This window comes from Kogia breviceps, chromosome 19 (assembly GCF_026419965.1).
Source record: "Kogia breviceps isolate mKogBre1 chromosome 19, mKogBre1 haplotype 1, whole genome shotgun sequence".
Lineage (NCBI taxonomy): Eukaryota > Metazoa > Chordata > Mammalia > Artiodactyla > Physeteridae > Kogia > Kogia breviceps.
This window is the reverse complement of record NC_081328.1, coordinates 54,426,719-54,450,509: the sequence shown is the minus strand read 5'-3', so window position 1 is coordinate 54,450,509 and position 23,791 is coordinate 54,426,719.

Sequence of the window (23,791 nt, the reverse complement as noted above, 5' to 3'; positions counted from 1 at the left end):
CCCCCAATAAATCATATTCATATGAACTTTGGAGAGTAGAAATTGAAGGGCTTAAAACATTTTATTATGAAACTATAGAACAAAAACATATCTAGAGTGTGTACTTTATGAGATTAAGGAGAATTGCTAAACAATTGTAAACTAATACCGAGGCCCAGAGGGAATAGTCAAGGAAAGAAAGCTTTCTTGATTGCAGCCTAGTTAAGCAATTTAATTAGAATGGCTGCTTTTAAAATAAGTGCAATTTTGCCAAAGGGAAGTGTGTTTTCTGGTGATAGATAGGAACATTGATGAGTCCCAGCCAGGGTACCATTACAAAGACAAAAGGTCACTGGGCTCTCCTGACAACAAGCACATGTTTTCCATTGGATGCCTCCCCGATGGAGAATTTTCTTGCCACTCATTAGAATTTATTGACACATAATTCCCCTGCAAAAGAGATTGTGGAAAATGTAGTCTTACATAATTGTTCTCTTCTTTCTTTCTCCAAAGGCCTGAGTGACTGGCGTATCACAGTGGTCGTTTTGGGGGTGATGATGACTTTGGGGGGAGAGGAGAGACGGGGAGTGAGGCTGCAAAATGTCCACTTCCCATCCTGAGGCACACACAGACTTTTAAATGCTTCACTTATCTCATATTGTAAACTCCAACTGGAGGAGAAATATTCACCAGACAGGTCATAAATCATGCCCACAGACAGGTGCAATAAATACCAATGTCAAAAAGTTACAAAGTAAAATTATATTGTTTTGACAAGGCTTCCAGATGCGCTGACAACAGGGCAAGTAAATGGTCTCTTTTCTGAGAGTCCCTATTACTGGTCCCTATTACTGGCGGGAAGAAAGACCCCAAGCCATCATAAGAAGAACAGTATCCCAGAATTTTAACACTTGTCACCCTTACCATAATCAGATGACTAGTTAAGATTCCTCTGTCTATAGAGAGAAGTCATCACACATTAAAGTGTTATCTGTGGAAAAAGCATTTAACATGGGAATTCCCTGGCCGTCCACTGGTTAGGACTCAGCGTTTTCACTGCTAAGGGCCCAGGTTTGATCCCTGCTCAGGGAACTAAACTCGCACAAACTGTGCAGTGTGGCCAAAAAAAAAAAAAAAAAGCATTTAACACAAAATCAGGTACCACGGGGAAGATATTTGATATGTACACAATGCTCATCATGGAGAAATTGCTTATAAATCAAATTGTTTTAAATTATATATATGAATACACACACACATATATATTTAAATATATTAAATATTTACTATTTAATGAAATAACCCAGCGATCCTTTTGTAATAGTTCTTTTTTTTAATCTTTGGTGTAAATCTGGATTTTGACATTCTTAAATGAAAATACTTTAATATGAATTGTATTATTTCTTCTACAAAATAGTTTGACTAATTAAATTTAACTTCAAATAAGTTATTGCATTCTAGTATTCTTAATAGAGGTATTAGCTATAATAGGGATTTTATTAAAATGACAGACATTACATAGTTTTACATGTTAATACATATGAACACAAAAGGATGCCAGACTCTCTCTTCTTTTGGTATTTGTTTCTTTCTCAGTCAAATTTGCAATGAAAAAAAAAAGTTAATTATTTAGCAATTGACTGAAATTTTATTTATGGTCATCCTATAGACATATCCAGCTACTGGAAATGTACGTAATCAACCAACAAGTGCAACTTCCTTAAATACTTTCATCTGAAATAAAGAAAGAATTGGGTAAATTTATCAGAACTTTGAGTAATAGTAATAACAGTTTAAACTATATGTCCCTGTGCATGGAAATGTTGAGCTTGTTCCTGAATGATTCAATTGTACAGTTAGTTCTGTTTTAATAACAATTTCTATTTGTTAGGTCAATTTGTCTAAATCGATCCTACCTTTCAGGTACTTACTACAAATCAGGCGGTGCTGAATTCAACAACTGGCCAAATGCATAAGAACTAAGAGTTCCACATTTGTATCAGACCTGAAGAAAATGAAAAGTAAGTAAGACATCATCTTAAAAAATTTTACCCAGATACCTTTAGATTGACAGGGAATCTTACTTCCATCTCCTAATCTCCTTGTCAGCTATTTATTCCTAGGTTAAAATGTTACTTTTTCTCACTCTCTTTTAGGAAAGAAACAAATCAGAAACATATTTCTTAACATGCTTGATATTCTAAAGGGAGGTGCCAGTTATATAATTTTGTATTTATTCCTTGGGATTTGGGTGAATTGCATACCTCTACTGAAAAATGAATTATTTTGCTGAGTTGTGTTGGTGAGTTAGAATGATGACTTAGGGAAGCAGAAGTCAGGAGTGGAAGGCCTGGTAGCAGCATCCTGTAAACCAGGCCAATGTGTTGCCCTAGAAAGGAATGTGCTGCCATAAATGAAGGCACCTGGAGGTCAAAGGTCATGGTATGTAATTAGCACAGGCCATTTAAGGAAGAATAAGAAAATAATGTTTTACAAGCTGGTAGAAAGAGAAGCAAATAATCATTTAAATGTTCCAATTGTGAGTTCCGTCAGTGTGTGTGGTTTATTTTATAAGCAACTTTCTTTACTAGTAAAGAAGAGGTAAGGCAATACTGAAAAACAGTACTCATTGGGACCTTGCAATGTATACTCCCTGGCCCTCTCTTTGAGCTCACTCATATGAGGTTTGTTTTCAGTGCTTCATTTATTTTTTCTCTTACTCTAAAACTAATTCTGGCATTGGAGAAATGATAAGTGGAATAAAATAAAATAAGGAAATCTCTTTAGACTATGGGAGATATTTTTGGCCAGTTTCTAGAAGGAAAGGTGCACTGGATTCTGGTTTATAAAAGTGAGGCATTCACAAAGGAAGCTGGAAAGTTTTTCTCTGGGCAGCCCAGCCACCTAATGCTTAAGTGACCCATTAATGTCACTCGTGGGAATATCTAGTTGCCCATTTCATTTAAAATAAATGAAATGAATTTTAATTTTAGAATTGCAACTGGCTTATTGTTTTGTATAGGAACTGACTTCTGTGTAAGAAGAGGTGACTTAAAGGTCATGGCAAGTGAATGTTATGCCTCCAGTGCACATTTATAATTGCATTTATCGCCTTTTACACAGAAAAATAGAAACATTAAATTAAACCTTTCTCTTTTTGTATTGTCATTAAGATATTGGGTCAGTGAAACTTCCTTACATATATGTAAACTGAAAGTAAAGTATGACAACTAAGCTATTAAAGACACTTATCTACTTAACAGCAGATTGCTGAGTACAAGTACTATCATTCCCTTTGAAATACGATGCACAATAACAATGTGATGTCTTATTCTGAAATTGTCATAAGGCAATCATTCTTTGGTATACTCCAGTTGTACAACTGGTCAACCTATAGTTGTTTCTATTCCAGGGGCAAGTTAAATTCTATCATTTTATTTTGAAACATATTTTGGGGGCATCATTATCAGTTGATTAAAAAAAATTGATGATGGAAGGATATCTTACTGGTAAGGATGCCATGAGTTTGTCAAGATGTAAATCTGAGAACTGGTTTCCATTCTTTGTTTCCTATAGTGGGCAGTAAAAAGAACAAATTAGTGGAGTGAAACATGATCTCTTGCTTGCTAAATTCCAAGGAACCAACGTGATATTTAATTACTTACAGATATTGAGCCTTTTTTCACTAATCTTTATTTTGTCTCCATTTTTTCTCATTATTCATTCAGTTTTTTTGTTTCGTTCTGTTTTTAAGTTAGAACTTGCATTAAGACGATATATAATCATAGGACCTGAGGGCATAATACAGAAGAGTCACTTATAAAGAACATTCTTTGCACTGGGTCACAACATTCCTATCATGGATACAAATAAATCACCAAACGTTTGACAGTGGGTTGCGCTTAAATTGACTCTAATCTGAGATTGAATTCTTATTTCATTTAATATTTTATTTTCATTGGAATTCCTGAATATGTGCTGAATGATGTAATCGGATGTTTTTTTTTTTAAATTAATTTATTTATTTATTATTTATTTTTGGCTGCATTGGGTCTTCGTTGCTGCGCGCGGGCTTTCTCTAGTTGTGGCGAGCGGAGGCTACTCTTCGTTGCGGTGCTCGGGCTTCTCATTGCAGTGGCTTCTCTTGTTGTGGAGCACGAGCCCTAGGCAAGTGGGCTTCAGTAGTTGTGGCACGCGGGCTCAGTAGTTGTGGCGCACGGGCTTAGTTGCTCCGCGGCATGTGGGATCTTCCGGGACCAGGGCTCGAACCCATGTCCCCTGCACTGTCAGGCGGGTTCTTAACCACTGCACCACCAGGGAAGCCCGCGGATGTTTTTATTTTAATTTCCTAACATCTAAAATTGAATAGAAGATGCACATATTTCATGTCCATGTCTTAAAGAACTTAATTTGAGCTGCACTAACTACAATGTAATAAACTTAATTGTGACTTTACTGTATTTGTTCTTGTTAATTAATTGCACAAGAACCCTGCCAGCCTCTTAAGTTTTAACTTCATATGAGAAGAGGAATAAATTCAGAAAACTGACCATACAATTGATTAGGACCACACAAATTGTCCATTAATTATTCTGTAAATACTTCAAATAGTAAGTCTATTTTCTCCGGCAAGGTAGTAAACTCCTCGAGGACAAGAATTATAAACTTCTAAAATTCCTAGCCATGTCTAGAGTCAAAACTGAATCTATCAAAGTATTTATTAATATTTTTAACTTAGTAGTTACGGCTTAGTCTCTCAGTAGTGGAAAACCCCCAAAAGAAGAAAGAAACATGAGTATGGAGTCCAATGCCATATGCTTCTTTAGACACTATAAAATATGCCAGATCTTGATAAATTCAATAGGTTTTTTTCTATTGTGTCTAGAAATAAATTTAAACAGCTTTGCTCCAATTTTAATAATCATTGCTTCATTATAAAAGCAATGTATATTCTTTGAGAAAAAAATTTAAATAAAAACATATAGCAAGAAAAATGAAAATTATCTGTACATGCATCACCAGATAAATAGGCCAAATAATCTGTGTACATTCATCTATATGTAATTAGAAGATTTTATAAATGGTCACTCTCATTGGATATGTAGTTTCTTAAAATTTTTATTGGGGTATAATTGATTTATAATGTCGTGTTAGTTTCAGCTGTACAGCAAAGTGAATATGTTATACAAATACATATATCCAATCTTTTTTAGAGGGATATGTAGTTTTAGTATCTTGCTCTGTTCACATACATGAATTCATTGATAATTTTCTCAGTTAATTAAATACTCTATAAAATATTTTAAGTGGATTTATCTTCTATAGTAAATGAATTTGATCATTATTTGTTTATTATAAAAATCATATATAGTTTTTACTTTTAACACTACTATTTCAATAAGGATTAAAGTGTCATAACTACAAAAGACATTATGTTTGTGCTTTTCTGATCTTTCATTTTGGTAAAATTCAAGAAGTAGGATAACTCAAAATGACGATCATTTTTATTAGCTTCGGCATATTATACGAATTGTTTTAAATGATACCTATTTTGGAAGAGACCTTAATAAGTAAAGTATATGTCTTTGGTGATCTTCCCTTCCCTTTACTGTTCCATGTATTCACATAGCCTAATCATTATCTTCTGCTATTTAATACCAAAGAAATGCCTGCAAGGGATCTGTCTTTCTTAGCTAATTCTTGCCCTTTGCAGTTTTTCTTTTTCTTTCTTTCTTTCTTTTTTTTTTTTTTTTTTTTTAAGATTTAATCATCTAGAACACCAGGTCCCTACAGAGAACTTGAACATTTGCTTTTAATCAAAAGACAAAGTTTATATTAAATTCAGTAAACAAAATCAGGGACTTGTTTAAATAACAATTTGTGCATATCATTTTCATTTTTGCTAACACTTCTGACTCTGGTATTGATCTTTCGCCGGGTTGTGAAACTCAGAGGGCAAAGTGCAGAGTTCACAAGTGGCTATTTGCCTCAAGGTTTATTGAAAATAAAACATCAACGGAAGTCCGCTGAAGTAATTTGAGGAAACTTTTTTTTTCCCTTTTAGGAAGGATATCATTATTCGGTTTCTAAGGTTAAATCTGCTTAGAGAAAAATATTAGAGTGAAAACAGGCTTGAAACACTAGAAAGCTGGCAGAGAACATCTACAGAATTATGTGACTTAATGCAGGCATGTAAAATGTCCAAGGAACCACTTTTCTCATTCTATTCTCAACATCCCTTTATCTGTTCGCCATCCAAATATTGGAGCTATAACTCCAGGTTGCCAATCACACAACCTGTGGACACACAGCAGTTGTCAATTGAGTGAATAAAGAAAGGAAACATGTTTAAAATGTTACTTTGAATGTACTTAAATAATGAGGTGGATTTTAAAAATCATTACAACTGATGGATTGTCATTATGTAGATAAAGACAAAGTTGATTTTTTTATTCACACTCCCCAAATTATTATTTTGCATTCATGCAAGCACTTGCTGGGAGAGTTTTCACACAAACAAAACAAGTGCAGTGCAGGCAGAGCTGTTTTTTACTTTGAAAGGTAACTGAAAACGTACAGAAGAGTTCTCCAGTGCTGGCTTGAAATTGTTGTATCTTAAGATTCTCAAGGCATTTATTAGAAAGTGTCCATCCGACTTATGAGAATTTTAACAGTCTCCCTTAGGTCAGACTGCAACTTAAGCCAAGAGTCAAGAACTTCAGTAATCTTTTACCAGCGTCATGCAATAGATCCTGGTTATTTTCAACCAAATTAGACATAATTTTGGATGTTTATTCTCCCAATTAGCTGCTTTTTTCCCCTAATCCTTCTAAGTTTCTTTATGATTTATTTTAAAATTCCCTTAGTTTCTGATTACTACAGCAACTTAAGTGTGGTCTATCGGAAATCTTCAAAGGTGTAGAGGAGAGACACAAAATCATTTATGTAATGAGACTCCAGGTAACAGGCACCCTTAAGCAATCTGAATGCTTATGGAATAGCATGAAAATAGATCCAGAAAATTAAGCTAAAAGCTGGAGAAAAAACAAACTACATAAAGCTGTGCTTTCACAAGACTCATATGTCTAAGTATATAAGGTCTTAGCTTTGCTGGAGCTGACATTCTAACAGTGGGAAACGTATAATAAGTAAGTAATCGAATAACTAGAGAAGAAAATTTCAGATGCTATTAAGAGCCTTGAGCCAATAAAGCAGTGTGATGAGAGGTGATGAGGGGTCCTTTCGAAAGGAGTGTTAGGAAAGACCTCGCTTAGGAGCTGGTAGCTGAGGTCCCTAGAAGAAGGTGACTATATAAACGTCTTTGGGAAGAGAGGACAGAGAAGAAGAATAGGAAGCATCAGGTCCTAAAGTGAGGGTAAGATTTTTATTTTTGTTGTTTTGTTTTTCTCCCTGTGGAACAGAAAGAAGATCTGGATTGCTGGGATATGGTTAAGAACAGAGTAGAAGGGTATGACGTGGATAGAACGTAGGCAGGGACTAGATAATACATCGATGCAATGAAAGCCATGACAGCCATTGGACAGCAGAACTCACTGATTTATGCTTGGCACACCATTCCAGTTTATCATTTTATCATTTATCACACAGACTGCTGTGTGATAAATCTCTGGTGAAGCACAGTGAAGGTGCAGTATCTATCCTCTCCAGTTAGTCTGTCCAAGGGACGGACTTTTATTTTCACTCTTAGGGTACTCAGAGATAGTCATTTTGCAAAGTTGATGTCATTTTGGACCCTCAAATCATGAGATAACAGCAGTCGTGCCTTCATGGAGCAAGTAGAAAGTTGAGGGAAATCTGTAGAATTCACGTCCAAATCTGCAAATGTAAAACATCAGAGACTGGGGTCTGAATTCTATACTTTGCCCTCACACATAACGTAGAAATCGCTGTGATGGTCCTAGGCTGGCAGGGTCTCCATTTTGGTTTTGCCCTGAAAATGTTCCTATATGGTGTCCTAGCTCAGTAATTGGAATTCTACAGACAAGGACTACAATTCCGATTCTACGTAGTATTTCACATGTGACTTAATCTCACCGAGATTCAGCTGCTCCTGTGAAATACAAGGATTGATAAGACGACCTATTTCACTGCATTATAATCAGATTAATTGTTTTACATTTATGGAGGTTGGTACAGACACCGTTGCAAGAGGTTTACAAACATTAACTCCTCAAGAGGGAGGTATACGTATTACTCCCCTTGCACAGGTGAGAAAAAAAGACAAAAATGAATAGAGTACATCGCTTCAGACCATCAGCCAGCAAGAGCTAGAGCTAGGATTTGACGCCCAGTCTTCTGGCTCTGTAGTGTTTGTTCTCTGCCCCCTCTCAATATTTCATTTAAATGAAATATTGCCTGCAGACTGTTTGGCACATGCACATGCAATAAATGTCACTTATTATTTTTATTTTGCATTTTCCTATCACTTTATTTTGACTTCAATGTGGGAGAGGTGATTATCCAAAGATGTGAATTATCCAAGGATTGTGGTCATCAGAAGCAGAGGAAATATTAGATTTTTCCAAGTGGGAGGAGGGTTAAAGAGTCCCAGCACTTGAACCAGTCCAAAGCAAGAAACAAATGTCCAGAAGCCTTCCCTGCTCCACATCTGTTTTTATTTTTCAGTTTATCAGCCTGCTGTTTCATGACAGGATTTTGCAATATTCAGCTCCCCTGGTGACTTATAGGGTATCAAGGGAAGAGAGAATAAAGAAGCGCTTTTAGCCAACTTCAGTTTTTCCTTCCTTAAAACTGAAGATAAGCTCTGGCCGGACACCATGAGGTTAGTTGAAAAGGCTGATTCATGCACCTCTCTGTTATCGGCTGGAGAGGGGAAGGCTGGCTCTTCCAGCGCCCAGAGCTGTCGACGGTCCCCTTCCCACGGGGTCAGGATGGTGGTGTGCGAAGGTGAGACCAGCCGGTAGCTGAGCGCTGCCCAGGTAGAGCACAGCCTACTCTCCAGGGGAGCAGGTGTGGGCGCCTTTGGGGGACGATATCTACGTCTTCACATCAAGGTTGGGGTTTGCTGAGAACGTGAAGAGGAGGAGAGGTACACAACTGTTGGGTTTATCTCCTGCAAAGGCAACCACTCTTTCATCAGCTACCAGTAGGGAATGGCCTCTGGCCTGTGATTTCTTATAAACCATATTCCACTCACATAAACCACAGCAAACACTAAGCCGGTGCATCCAACAGTCTACAAGCTCTCATCAGGGCGAGACAACCCATTTTCGGGGAAGGGTGGAGGAGGGGGGGGAGGGATAGATTGGGAGTTTGGGATTGACATGTACACACTGCTGTATTTAAAATAGATAACTAACAAGGACCTACTGTAGAAAAATAAATAAATGAATAAAAGAAAGAAGAAGCCCAACATGCATTTTTGTCCTAGCACAGGACAATTTGTAATATTGTAAATACTTGTGATAAATATCCATGAGGCAAAGACACAGTAAGAGACTATCTCAATATTGCATATGGCTATCCACATGTAAGTACGAATTTGTCTCTGTGACTTTAAATAATTTTTCCTACTGACCAATGTAAAGAAATATATATTTAATAATAAACCTGTCTGTGTTTCTACCTGTACCACTACACACCCATCTTCATAGATATACATACATATGTGCATGTATACATGTGGGTGTGAACATATGTGCCTGCATACAAAAAAAAAAAGTCTTCAGGCAAATTTGAGAGGTAATGCTCATCCTCCATTAAACCTTTATGAATGGCTGCCAATTGCTGACAACTGTTCTTTCCTAAACTGGGAAAGATCAACTCCAGATGTTTACCTTCTCCTGGAGGAGACCAGAGCAGTGTCTCTCCTACCAGAAAAGCCACCAGAGTGAAATAAGAAGTGACCCTAGCAACTGTTCTCCTGAATTGCTTCCGGAGTTCAAAAGTACAATTGTCTCGCTCCCACCCCCCTTTCCTGTCTTTCATTCAGCTGCTTTACATAGTTTCTCCCAGGAGGTATAAGCAGAGATTTTAAAGCAAGGAAAACGTTCAGGTGTCTCAAAACAATCCATGCAGGGAGTGGTGGTTTGGAAAGAGATTACTAAAAAACACTGTCAAGACTGAGGCCAGGTTTCGACGTGTCATGTGTTGCGTGAAAGAAGAACCTGGGTTACTCCACCCAAAGAACACGAGTTTGCCTAAGGAACCGGGATGTGTTAGATGCATGAGGTCAATTTGAATACAAGATGGTCACAATGTTTGCTTGGTTCTCTTTATTTAGCAGGTAAATAGGAAGATGAGAGTTACACAGTGGGATTCACAATCAACAGAGAAACTTTATTATAAACCAGATGTAGCACCATGGATAAAACATGCAGTTTTTCACATAAATAAGCATTCAGCTTACAAAAATGTCTATTTCTAAACCATTCAGCTTTGTTACCACTCAACTTTTTTCTGATTTTCTCATTTTATGACATTAAATTAGATTCACCATTCTTTTTGTGTGTGTGTGTGTGTGTGTGTGTGTGTGTGTGTGTGTGTGTGTGGTACGCGGGCCTCTCACTGTTGTGGCCTCTCCCGTTGCGGAGCACAGGCTCCGGACGCACAGGCTCAGCAGCCATGGCTCACGGGCCCAGCCGCTCCGCGGCACGTGGGATCCTCCCGGACCGGGGCACAAACCCATATCCCCTGCATCGGCAGGCGGATTCTCAACCACTGCGCCACCAGGGAAGCCCTAGATTCACCATTCTTAACATTTCTCCTTTGCTTAAAACTATCATTTAGAGCAATATTTTTAATACCGTAAATTAAGACTAATGAATTTTTAGCTACTCTAAAAGAAAAGCAGAATCATGTTTGGGATGCTTCTGTTTCTCTCATTTTCTATTTGTCTGAAAAGTCTTCATTTCACCATCATTTTTGAAGATTTTCTTTTTTTTTTTGGTAATAATTCTAGATATTGCAGGCAGATGTTTTGTTTGATTGTTTTTTTCCTACAGCACTTTAAAGATGTTATCCCATTGTCTTGCTGCTTTCATTCTTTCTGTTGAGGAGCCAGTGGTGAATATTATGCTTGTTTCCTTGAATGCAATGTGCTTGTTTTATTGTTCTTTCTTTGAGGATTATTTTTTCAGCCATTCTACCATGGACCAGGTGTTTTTGTTTTTATTTTTGTATTATGCTTGGAATTCAGCAAGCTTCTTGGAACTTTGGGTTGAAGATTTTAATCAGTTTTGGAAAATTCTTTACCCAAGTCAATTTAACAATAGCTCTTGCTTCCTTTTCTTTCTAGTTTCCTTTGTATATTCAATTGCGTATCTATTGGACTGTTTATTATTATCCTATGTTTTGCACATTTGGTTCTGTTTTTTAACTTGTTTATATATTTTTTCTTTATACATTTTCCCATTCTTCAGTTTGATCATTTCTATTTATCTGTGTTTAAGTTCACTGATCCTTTCTTATGCAGTGTCTAGTCTGTTCAAAGTTTATTCAATAAACTTAATTTAAGAATTGCATTTTCCAGTTCTAGAGTTTCCATCTGATGCTCTTTTAAATGATTCCTTTTCTCTTTTGAAACTCTCCATCCATCTTTTTCTTCATTTTACGCATACTTTTTCTCTGTCGTCTTTAACGTACTTATACTAGCTACTGCAAGGTCCTGCTACAGTCAACACAGGGCAGCTTCTCTTTACTGTTTTTCTCTTTTTCACGTGGTTTTATACTACGTACGGAGATTTCGCTACGCCTTTCTAGCTGAACCCCAGCCTTACCCTCCACTGTCTCCATTGCACACTTAGAGAAATCTTATCACCTAGGAAGTGAGCTTCCTGTGGGATTTAGTTTCTTCATAACTCTGTGCATTTACAGATAGATGCCTGTAGTTTGTCTTATCTATAGTTTACAAGTAGAATATATCTTTTTTATTATTGCAGTACTTGTTGTAGTGGCAGGTAAATTGCATGTGTGATCCTCCACACCAGGAGGTGGCAAAGTACAGTCCAAGAACACTGGGCCCTATCTGGCCGGCAGCGTGTTTTTGTACAGCACGCAAGCAAAGAGTGACTTTTTATTTTTAAGGACTGTAGAAGTAATCCAACCACCAAACATAGGAGAGTATGCAACAGATGATACATGACTTGAAAATTCTAACATATTCACTATCTAACCTTTCACAGAAAAAGTTTACTGCTCTCACTCTGTATCTTAGTCAAAATGCTAACATTCTCTGTTTTATTACTTTTCATTCTTTTATGCAGCAGAATCTAACTGATACAAACTTGCTGCCAGCATTCTGGGAGTAGAGGGGTAGAAAGTTGGGAAGCTAAGTATTCACAATGTAAACTTGTAATCAACACCGGTTTTCCACATGAAGCCTTCATAGTTCACTGATATCTCCCAGGCCAGAGGTTTACTCACTCAAGAGAAAGCACCACCAATGTTTACCTGCAGGGACAATCTCCTGGCTATGCAAAATGACAAGAGGATCTGGCTGTCTACCTTTTTCTTCTTTTTCCAACCACTGACCAATTCCTCTGTGGTACGTTCCTTTACCCTCATTTTAAGAACTCCTTGTGTTACCAGCTCCAGATCTGCGGGTGGTGGGGAGGTCTGCAATACACATGAGGTTGCTTCATAGATTTTCCCAATATCAAATTAGAATTCACTTTTTTGATCTTGTAAGTCAGTTATCACTACTCTATCTTATTTTTATACCCTAACAGTGTAACAGTGTTCTCTCATGACACATTCTCTTCACTTTTGTGAGATTTATTTTTTTTCTCCTCTATTCCTTTAAATTATTATACTGGGGCTTCTGGAAAGAAATATAGTCTATGCACGTGTTCTTCCCTCCGTCTTTAACCAGATTTAGCCTCCAGTTGTAACGGGGTTCATGCAGAGGCAAATTACAGGGGCAGAAACATTTGAAATCTGAACCAGAGGGCAGACATAGGCCATGGCAGAGCAATAATAGCTGTATTTCTCATGCAGATACTTGTAGAGGCAGTCTTTAAGTGAAGTAAGATAGCTATAAACAAAAGGCACCCTGTCAAAACAATAATGCAAACCACATTTTCATGAAAATAAAATGACAATGGTAATTATACACTCCTTTGCTATGTTGATTTTATCCCCAATTGTAGATGATAGTTACACTGAAGTCAAATTAAATGTTGGCATTCATTCAGAAGTGGGTTTAGTAGAGGGAAAGAAACACTGGTTTACTCTTTCTGCTCTAACTGCCCCTGCCTGATAGTAGGCAAGACACTAAGCTTTCTGGGGCTCACCTAATGAAAATAATTAAATTTTCTTATTCCATACCTTCAAGGACAATCCCAGCTTTGCAAATTTATCATTTGTCGAAAGAAAATCTGAGCTTGTTGCAATGTGTCAGTATAAAGAAATCATCGGCCTTGGCAATAGGATCGTTGCTAAGTTTTATATCTCTATATAACAATGTATATATAGTGTTAAAAATGTTTCTTGTGCATATATAAATCTTTATACAGTTAGGTAGAAAAAGAAATGTTAATCTGTCAATTCTATCAATTCAGCCAATTCACCAAATGAAATCAACAAGAATCACGGGGATTCAAAATATCAGTAATTCTAACCCTGTAATAATCCTCTGATTATAGAATGATCAAGTTTTACTTTTCTTTAAATAATTGTTATAGTTGCAGCCATTGGATAATCCTAGCGAACAAAACTACAAATCCTACTAAAGGAGTTTTTTGGTACACAATTCTGGATAAGAAATGCCGAATTAAATTTTCTCTGACAGAGCTAAGTTGATTGATAGTAGATTTGCAAGTTTTTGAAATAAGAGAATGGAAGGAGGAAGGAAGTAATTTAAGGACATGATTTCTAATTTGTAAAGCCCATTTATAATATTCTTAGGGGTAATTTGCTGATGACAGTAAAGCTTAAGGAGCTAGATCAAGCTAATTCATTAACTGCGCTATCTTCTTGGAAAGAATTAGAGATGGGGGAGAAATTGGTCTGTAGAATTTCAAGCGCCAGGGGATTTTTGCAGACTCAGTCTGTGGACAGAACTAACAAACCAAATTGACAGATCGTTTGGCTGAATCATATCTTTCGGTCTCAGGAGGGTAATCACAGTCACCATCCCAGGAACAAAAATTTTTCAGAGTAATAATAATAATAATAATAATAACCACTGACTTGCATTAATCACTTGCCATGTGCTAGTTTACTTCGTGAGTGTTTTAGAGGTTTTATCTCATTTCATTTTTACTACAACCTAAGAGAACAACTGTATTATTTCCCTGCCTTTTATGAGAAAATTGAGGTACAGGGAGGTTAAGTAATTTGGTCACACGTTAGAAGGAAAAGCCATGATTCAAATCTAATCTGACCTCAGAACCAAATTTCATTTTCATTTATAAGCCTGCTGCCTCGTTAAATGTTTTGTTTCTTCTCTTCCTACTCTGTCGAGAAATAGAAAATATTTTTTTCAATATAAAGACCAAAGAGTTACTTGGTAACAGAAAGCCACGTTAGTGAAGTTGGACAAAATAAAATAGGAAATAAAAAGAAAACTGGAGTATAAATTTAAAATAGTTTAAGAGGCATAGACCCTTATTACTACAACGATGGTGATTCAAACCATTTTTCTTTTTTGTCAGTTTGGCCCACAAGCAAGTTATTTAAGCTCTTTATTATTTTATTTTTTATTTAACCTTTTTCAACTCAAGTTTCCTCATCTCTACTCTCATAAGAATTGGAAAGATCAATGTCATAATGTAGGTAAATAAGCCTAATACAGAGACTACTCAGTGATCAATAGAAGGTGGTGATTGAATTATCAATGATAGGAGTAGAACTTTCTCTCAAATCAATTGGATATAAATTATGAAAAATAATCACGTGTCATTTTTTGGGAAATTTGCTCTTGAAATCTCACCAATTATGCTAGAGGCATCTGTAGTCTTGCCACAGGATGGATGGTCCTGGGAGCTCCTGAGCGAGGCTGACACTCCGTCCACACCCCTGACCCGCCAAATCAGAGTCTGCTTCTGAGCACAGCCCCCTGCTGGGTCATGAGCACTTTAAGAAGTACTGTTTGTAGAACTAGACAATTAATTGATGGTTTGGATTTTAAAAAGCAGAGGAATTGAGTGAGAATGCTGGATTTCTAGTTCAACTAATTGGAGGACCAGAGAGTTAAAGAAAACAGTTTTTCACCATGTGTTTTGTGGTTCCGTTTTGTGTTATTTATTTTTTACGCCTAGAGAAGCAGAAGGGCCAGAAAGAGGAGAGATTGTTTGGGAGTGGGACATCCCCTGAAGTCTGTAACTCAGAAGGAAATGGGGTGAAAAGCAAGGGTGCGTGCACCAGTCTGATGTTGCAGAGGGGGCCCCCTCCTTCCCAGGTCTGGGAGGAGGGACAGAGATGCAATCCATTTTGTGGGTAGTGGGGCAGGGAACTGAAGTTCATGAGCCAATGGCAGGATACCTGGTGAGACAGGTGGAGAGAGCCGGCTTGCGGAAGGTAGGGAAGGTTTAAGGGAGTTGGAATGCAGGAAGGGGGGGGTGATTGCAGGGACACGGATGGCCTGACCACTAGGGAGGACCAGGACACTTGGCCACAGCGCCACGGACTGTAAGGTCTCGAAGAATGGTGAGCCAGAGGGAAGTATATTTCTACAGAAGCTTGAAGATCCGGGGCAGTGGTGATCAATGGAACGGGGTTTCCAAAGTGTGTGGTGCAGTGGTAGGATGTGAGGTGCGTGAGTGGGTGCCATAAGAAGGAAGCCGCTGGAAGAAATTATTTATATATATCTCAGAATAGGGAAGTGAGCAAAGGAGGTAAGAGACGGCCAAAGGCAGAGGGCACCGGGCTCAGGACTTAGGATAGCAGCCATACAAGTTATCTGGCTGAGTACCCAGGTGCTCTGGAGATTCTAACCATCATGTGCATTTGGTACAAATTAGCTTTGAAACTAAAGAACGTGGAAGAATTAAAGAGAGGAGGCCTAACTGCTTTCTGCGATAAAACGTCAGGTTCTAAGGTCGAGAAAGTGGACCCTGAAAAGTCACGTGTGGTTTTATACTAGTTAGGGATCCGTGTTCTAGTGATGGGGCAACTTGCTCGGTTGATGCTTGCTGGCCATCTGGTGTGTGTGCGGCCAACACGTTAAGGGCAGTACTACTTGTGGAGGAGCAGTAACACTGCCCCTCTCTTTTCACAATTCTCTTTGTTTCCTTTTCATAATGAAACAATATCACAAGGCTCATTGCATCAAAGCAGGAAGCTGATAGAATAGGAGAAATTGACCCGTGGCAAAATAATCCTTCTGACAAAGGAAAAGAGCTAGAGGGAAGGGAAAAATCAAAATCAATAACAAAAACTAAAAACAAAGAATCAAAGCCTCTCTTACTTCTTTTCATCAGGGCTTTCAGAGATGACGCAGAATATACCAAGCTCAGAAACTCCCCTCCCGCCATGAAAATAAACCATCTCCTCTAGCTTAAGTTTCTATCAATTCAATATAAAAAAATTCTTAAATATATAAAAATATTATTATCTATTTATATATTTATAAAGTCTCATATATGTATATTCTTATATATCTCTATATACTTATTTTTAAACTTTATTTTATATAAATGTATATGCAATTATATATCAATATATAGACATAATATATATACATTACATGTATATATTTTAATTTTCAAAAAGCATGCTTTCTTTCTGCTAATGACTTTCAGTCCCGTTTCTTCACCCCAGATAAAATCACTATTTACAAGTTTTTATGTAAAAATCTATAGATAGTATGGACATATGCCAAAAATTTGTATAACTTCCCTTTTCCATACACTATTGCATTTGTCACAGATTATTGAATTCACTATTTGAATTTTATGCACATTATTTTTCCCTTTGCGTGTTTCACCTTATCTTGAAAGCCGGTCCACGTTGTTACATATGGGTCCTCCTCATTCTTTTCCAACAGCTCTAGCTCCAAATTTTTTAATTTAATGGTGTTACCATTATTTATTTATCGATCCTCTATTGCTGTACCTTCATGTTGTTTCTTAGGCTTTTGCCTTTGTAAGCACTGTCTCATATATACCGTTGTACCTAAGTTTTCACACACATCTAATCTATAACCAAGTTTGTAAGAATGGAATTCTCTCTCTTTTTTTTTGCTCTAAGTACTTTTTATTTTTTTTTATTTTTTGCGGTACGCGGGCCTCTCACTGCTGCGGCCTCTCCCGTTGCGGAGCACAGTGCTCCGGACGCGCAGGCTCAGCGGCCACGGCTCACGGGCCCAGCCGCTCCGCGGCACGTGGGATCCTCCCGGACCGGGGCACGAACCCGCGTCCCCTGCATCGGCAGGCGGACTCTCCACCACTGCGCCACCAGGGAAGCCCCAAGTACCTTTTTTTAAAATTGATATCTAGTTGATTTACAATGTGTTAATTTCTGCCGTACAGCAAAGTGACTCCGTTTTACAAATATATACATTCTTTTTCATATTCTTTTCCATTATGGTTTATCCCAGGACATTGAATATAGTTCCCTGTGCTACGTATTAGGACCTTGTTGTCCACCTGAGGAATGGAATTCTTTATCAAAATATCCCTCTTTAAAATTTGATAACTTTTGGCAAATTGTACTTCATACAAGTTTATACTCCCTCACAATATGTGTGAGTGTAGTTTCCACATTCTCCTTAATACTACACTTTCTGGTCCTTACTAAACTAATTTATTTTAAATAAAACACGTTTGTAGTTTTAATTTTAATTTTGAACATTCTCATGTTTAAATTTCACATGTCTTTGAACCTCTGGGAGTTAATCTGCTGCTGTCTGACCTTGTTCATATACTTTTTATTTGCTCCCACTCAGGCTGAAACTTTTAACAAGTCTTTCCAGAATGTTCAAAGACAAACCAAAGCAGGCACAACCTGGAGAGTAGTTTACACCTCTTACTGGATGGGAACATTGTGGGGAATCCGCTGCTGGGTGTCTCACATTACACCTCCGGTCCTGCTCCAAGTCAATGCCATGTGCGGAGAGGCAGCGAGTTTTCATTACGGGAAAGTCATCCTCTCACACTCTGACATAGAGTGTGTATATACATGCGCACATACAGACACACGTATGTGGGGCTTAAGTCCTCTTCCAGCTTAATTGCAAAAGTAAAGAGGCTTTTACCACATTTTTTCTCCAGGCAGGGTTTCTAAGCCTAAGTGAATCACCAGATACAATGTTGATTACATCACCGATTATGAAAACCTGACCTGGAGGGAAAGCAGACAGAATGCAAAAGAAAGGATTCAGACTTCCCTGGTGGCGCGGTGGTTGAGAGTCCGCCTGCCGAGGCAGGGGACGCGGGTTCGTGCCCCGGTCCGGGAGGATCCCACGTGCCGCGGAGCGGCTGGGCCCGTGAGCCGTGGCCGCTGAGCCTGCGTGTCCGGAGCCTGTGCTCCGCAACGGAGAGGCCACAGTGGTGAGAGGCCCGCGTACCGCAAAAAAAAAAAAAAAAAAAAAAAGAAAGGATTCATCTGAGGGACACTATTTATAAATAACTGGCAACGTCCAGGGATGATCAGGTAAAGCACAGAGGTAGAGGGAGGAGGGGCCCCGCGTGGCCCCAGTGCGGGCGCACTGGAGCACCACAGGGGCAGAGCTACAGCTTGTAGAAAGATGAGGGTCACAGACAGTGAGAAAAAGGCAGAAGCAAAATTTTCACATAAAACCCCCTTGATGCTTAATTATGTGCTCATTTTTATACACAGTTTCCCTAAGTTATGTATTGAAAAACTAAGAAAGATAAACATTTAGGAGGCAACTTAACCAGAACTATAGGGAAGTATTATTTTGCAAGCAGTCATAGTAGCCGCGTTTCGGTGAGTGTTGAGAACCCTTATCTAATTGGATCAATTCATGAGGCCAAGCGATGGTGCTCTGATGATGTGAAAGCCAGATACCACTTGCAGTAGTGGTCGTAGTAGTAGTAGTAGTGGTAGTAGTAGTCATAGTAGTAGTCGTAGTAGTGGTAGTAGTAGTGGTGGTGGTGGTGGTGGTGGTAGTAGTAGTAGTAGTAGTGGTAGTAGTAGTAGTGGTAGTAGTAGTAGTGGTGGTGGTAGTAGTAGTAGTGGTAGTAGTAGTAGTGGTAGTAGTAGTAGTGGTAGTGGTAGTAGTAGTGGTGGTGGTGGTGGTGGTAGTAGTAGTAGTGGTAGTAGTGGTAGTGGTAGTAGTGGTGGTAGTAGTGGTGGTGGTGGTAGTAGTGGTAGTAGTAGTAGTAGTAGTGGTAGTAGTGGTGGTGGTGGTAGTAGTGGTAGTAGTAGTAGTAGTAGTGGTAGCAGTAGTAGTAGTAGTAGTGGTAGTACTAGTAGCCAAGTAGTTTGCACCAGATGTTGAGACCTGGCAAGACGGAGAAGGCAGAGCTCCCAGCTGTTGGGAGACCCCTGTGTTGCCAGCTTTATGTGAGTTCTGACTGGCTGGGACCCTTTATTTCTGCAGAATTGTTCTGTGGCCGGGAAGAAACGCTGCCTCAGCGAGGCTCTGGGAAGCCCATGTTTTTGGGACAGTTGCCAGAGAAGGAATGGAAACGTAAGAAGAGCGATATGGAGCCTCTGACGTGTCGGATTTTGACACAGAGCATTTCTGAAGGCAGTATATGCCGTTAGCTAGAACATGCAGCAAATCACGGGGACTGAGCCATTGACCAGTAAAACCAATGAATAATGGATGGGAACGCACATAATGACAGGGCATGAGGGAGACATCTTTATGGTGTAATCTGGCTAATGAGGTAGCATTCATGAAACCTCAATAGGACAGCTATCTTGGGGTTTTGGGTGCTTTCGGTTTGCTCAGCCCCTAATTCATTGCTTTAATAGGAAATATCACAGCGTCCAGTCTCTCGTGTATACACTTTCAACTTATGAGACTCTCAAATGGCCATTAATCTCTGTAGTTGAGGAGTCTAATTCTTTGTGTCCATGATTATGTATTGTGGGAACAAACATATTCTCCAGCAAACATGCAAGAGTGAATGAGTGTGTCAGGATCTGTTTGAGAATGCATGTATCAGACAATCATCTACCTATGATTATTCACTTTAAAACTATCTGAGTTATAATTCTAAAGTGAGTCCATATAAAAATAATAACATTTTTTACAAGCTCAGCCATTTTATTGCCCTTCAACGATGCTGTACACAATTTCTCAGTTCGGAAAGAGGAGGTGAACCTCTTATTGGTCTGATTGTTGGGCTCTTCAGCCATGGTTTCACAATTTAATTTTATTCAAAGGCATTTCACAAAACTATCTACTTACCCATTGCATCTGAAATGATGCCTGGAGCTATATGTGATTAAATCAGAAATGAGATCAGCGTTAGAGCTGTAAAAAAATGGGTAATATTCTATGCTGAACTCCTCTACCCTGAGGTCCCCAATCCCTTGATACATACAGTAGAATTCCTATTTTACTCCGAGTGTCATGCTCCATTAATCCTTGGATCTCCAAGTGTATCTGACAAGGGTGATGTTGCACATTATAAAATAAAATTTCTCAAACTCTGCCCATCTGTTAGTGATACAGTCAATCTAAGTGTCCTGTATATAGAACATACATACATTTCCTGCATTGCATAGTCTTTCAAATATTTGCTCTTGGCATTGGAAGGTGTCCTACTGTCATAACAGACAAGTCATTCATTAAGCTGTCAGCACCTTGCTACCTGCTCCCATAGAGGGCCCATTTCTGTATTTTCTATTTCTTGTTGGATGAACTGTTCACTCGTCATAAGCTGAGCAGTTACTCTCATATGGGTGCAACTGAGTTGTTCATGTCAACATATGTAAACCAAAGCTCTGCGTCTTCGTTTCTACTGGTCCAACACTTGCCTGCTGGAGGGTACTAATGGGTTGGAAAATGAGCTTAGATTCATGAGAGTTACTTCGGTGTCAATAAGATGCAGTTCTTGGCGGAGACATCTAAGGAAGGGGCATTAAAAGCAAAGGAGTAGAACAAACAAGTGAGAGCGAAACAATGTGATTAATTATAAACATTGTTTGAAAATCTGAAAGGGAATTAAGAAAGGCAGTTAGATACCCAGACCTATACATTATAACTATTTGGAACAGATTATGTGGGAGATTACAAAAATATATTTAACCTAAAATGAAAGCATCTACTATGGCATACACACGGGGCGTAAAAAATGATGGAAGTAAATTCCTGAAAAATTAGAGCTAAGCTCTATGGATTTTTGTCTTTGGTTTTATTGTTTCTATTACAAGAGGGCTTGTGTTTATGGCACGTTTAATATTCACTCAAGAATTAAGAAAACAATTCATTTGCTTTTCAAGATCTTAGAGTCGTTTTTGAAATATCCAAGCCCTTTCCCTGTTTTTCTTCTTGACCTGTTGCCTAGTTCATGATTATTTGTATTCTAGGGAGCAGAAAATGGACAAAAGGAGGGGGAACTTAAATTGGCTAATTTAACTGCTAAGTAACAACTTTGATTCAAGCATCACAGAAAGTAAATTAAAATCTTTAACTTCAATGAGCTCCACTGATAATCTGTACTTTCCAGTTAAATATGCACTCTGCATAATCAGCTATAATAGAACTTAAAAGATTGATGATAAAATATGAGACAAACACTCCCTCACGTCATCCTTCTTGGCTTGGCCTTGTTATTATGGGATAGAGATGTTAATACATTATGATACATAGGATTTATTATTCTGAGCTCACTCTGGCATAGAACTAGACAAGACCACCTCACTCACCAATTAAGTCATTGCATATTTTGTGATGTACACTTTGCCCTACTCACTTGAAGTTTAGCGCTCATGAAGGTTAAATGTTCTCTCCCGCAGGCCTACAGAGTAGGCATGGAGAGAAAACGCTAATTTACCCCATGACAAAAATATCAGATGGAGTCACCCCATCCTCGAAATACAAATGAAAACGGCGAGAGACTCGAATGAAATGGTTATACTAATTTACCTTACTAGTATTGCCTTTCCATAGAATAACACAGCTAGAATGTTATGGTCCACATAGACATTCCATTTTTTTCTCCACCATTTTCCAAGAGAAACTGCTTCATTTGTTTTGGACCAAGATAGGACAAAATCACTCTTCCATTGTCTTATTATGTACAGATGGCCCCCAACTTAACAATGGTTTGACTTACAATTTTCTGACTTTACAAGAGTGAGAAAGCAATACACATTCAGTAGAAACCATATTTCAAGTTTTGAATTTTGATCTGTTCCCAGCCCAGCGATCTGCGGTAAGGTACTCTCGTGATGCTGGCTAGCAACAGTTACCTGCAGCAACCGGTCAGTAATAGCTACATGATCACGAGTGTGAACAACGTGTACACTTACAGCCATTCTGTACCCAGACAACCACTCTTGTTTTTCACTTTCAGTACAGCAATCAATGAATTCAAATGGCATGAGCTAGTCAACACTTCACTATAAAACAGGCTTTGTGTTAGATAATGTTGCTCAACTGTAGGCTACTGTGGGTGTTCTGAGCACCTTTAAGGTAGGTTAGGCTAAGCTATGATGTCTGGTAGGTTAGGTGTATCACCTGCATCTTCAAGTTATGGCATTTTCAGTGTACAGTGGTTTTATCAGGATGTAACCACATCATAAGTGGAGGAAGATCTGTATTGTCTCTATTTCATTTTGTAACTTTAAGAAGATTAACTTTACCCAGCAGTTGATCACCATCGTGTCTGTGTGTGTTGTGTGCATGTGTGTGTGTGTGTGTGTGAGTGCGCGGGTAAAAATATGTTCTACCAGTCAGGTTAACTTGTATTTTGTATTTAAGTTGAAATGTACATCCCTTTGATCAAATATGTTAATGCTGTTTTATATGGTGATTTAATTTATGGTGATTTAATTCATGATTTTATTATGGTGATCTTGATTTATATGGTGGTCAGAAATTTTATATGTAGGCAGTATTTGGTTGAACCAAGACCTTGGGATAACTTGCTCCATAGGAATGGTGTTCAATTCTTCTACCATGCAGCTGATGATTTTTAGAGCTTGGATGAAGAAAAGAGCAAGGGTAGTAAAGGTATTATATCATTTAAGAAATATGAGTTCCAGTTGGTATTTAAATAACAATGGTTAAGAGAAAAGCACTGGTGAAAAATTACTTGTTTGGGGCAGACTGAAAAAAAATCTAAGGAAAAGGAAAAGAGGAAAACTAGAAAATGCTAGCCGTAGACTTTGTCAGTCTATGTCACCTCAAGTCATCCCTACAGAAACCAACAGAATGGTGAGTGATTTATGTTGCTAGATCAGAGAGACCCAAAATCGACCTATGGTGGCTGATCTAGTCTCTTATCCAAGAGGAATTTGATACAGCATTTTCTTGTTTGATCAAATTCTTAGCATATTATTATTATTTTTAAAATCTGCAGTACAGTTTTACATCTGACAGAATTATACTCTTTAACATATGTATTATTTCTGATGTAAATTGCTAAGTCCCAGTTATTGCCTTCTACAGTTTAACTCTCTCACAATAAATCATCTTAAAAAACTTACAATTTCATGATAAGTATGGAATTCAGAGATTATTTTCATCCATTTTTTTCCAATAAGAAATTCAGAATCAGAGACTTTTAATGATACATATGAAGTCAGTGCCTTCTTTAGGGAAAGAATGGTGTCTGTTTTATCGCTCACCAAACCTCTAGCACTTATCTAATTACATAAAACCTGGTAGGTACACCATAACTATTTGATTAGATAAATTATTTTAAAAAGGGAAAAGCAAGAGTTTCAGGTATTTCTACAGATC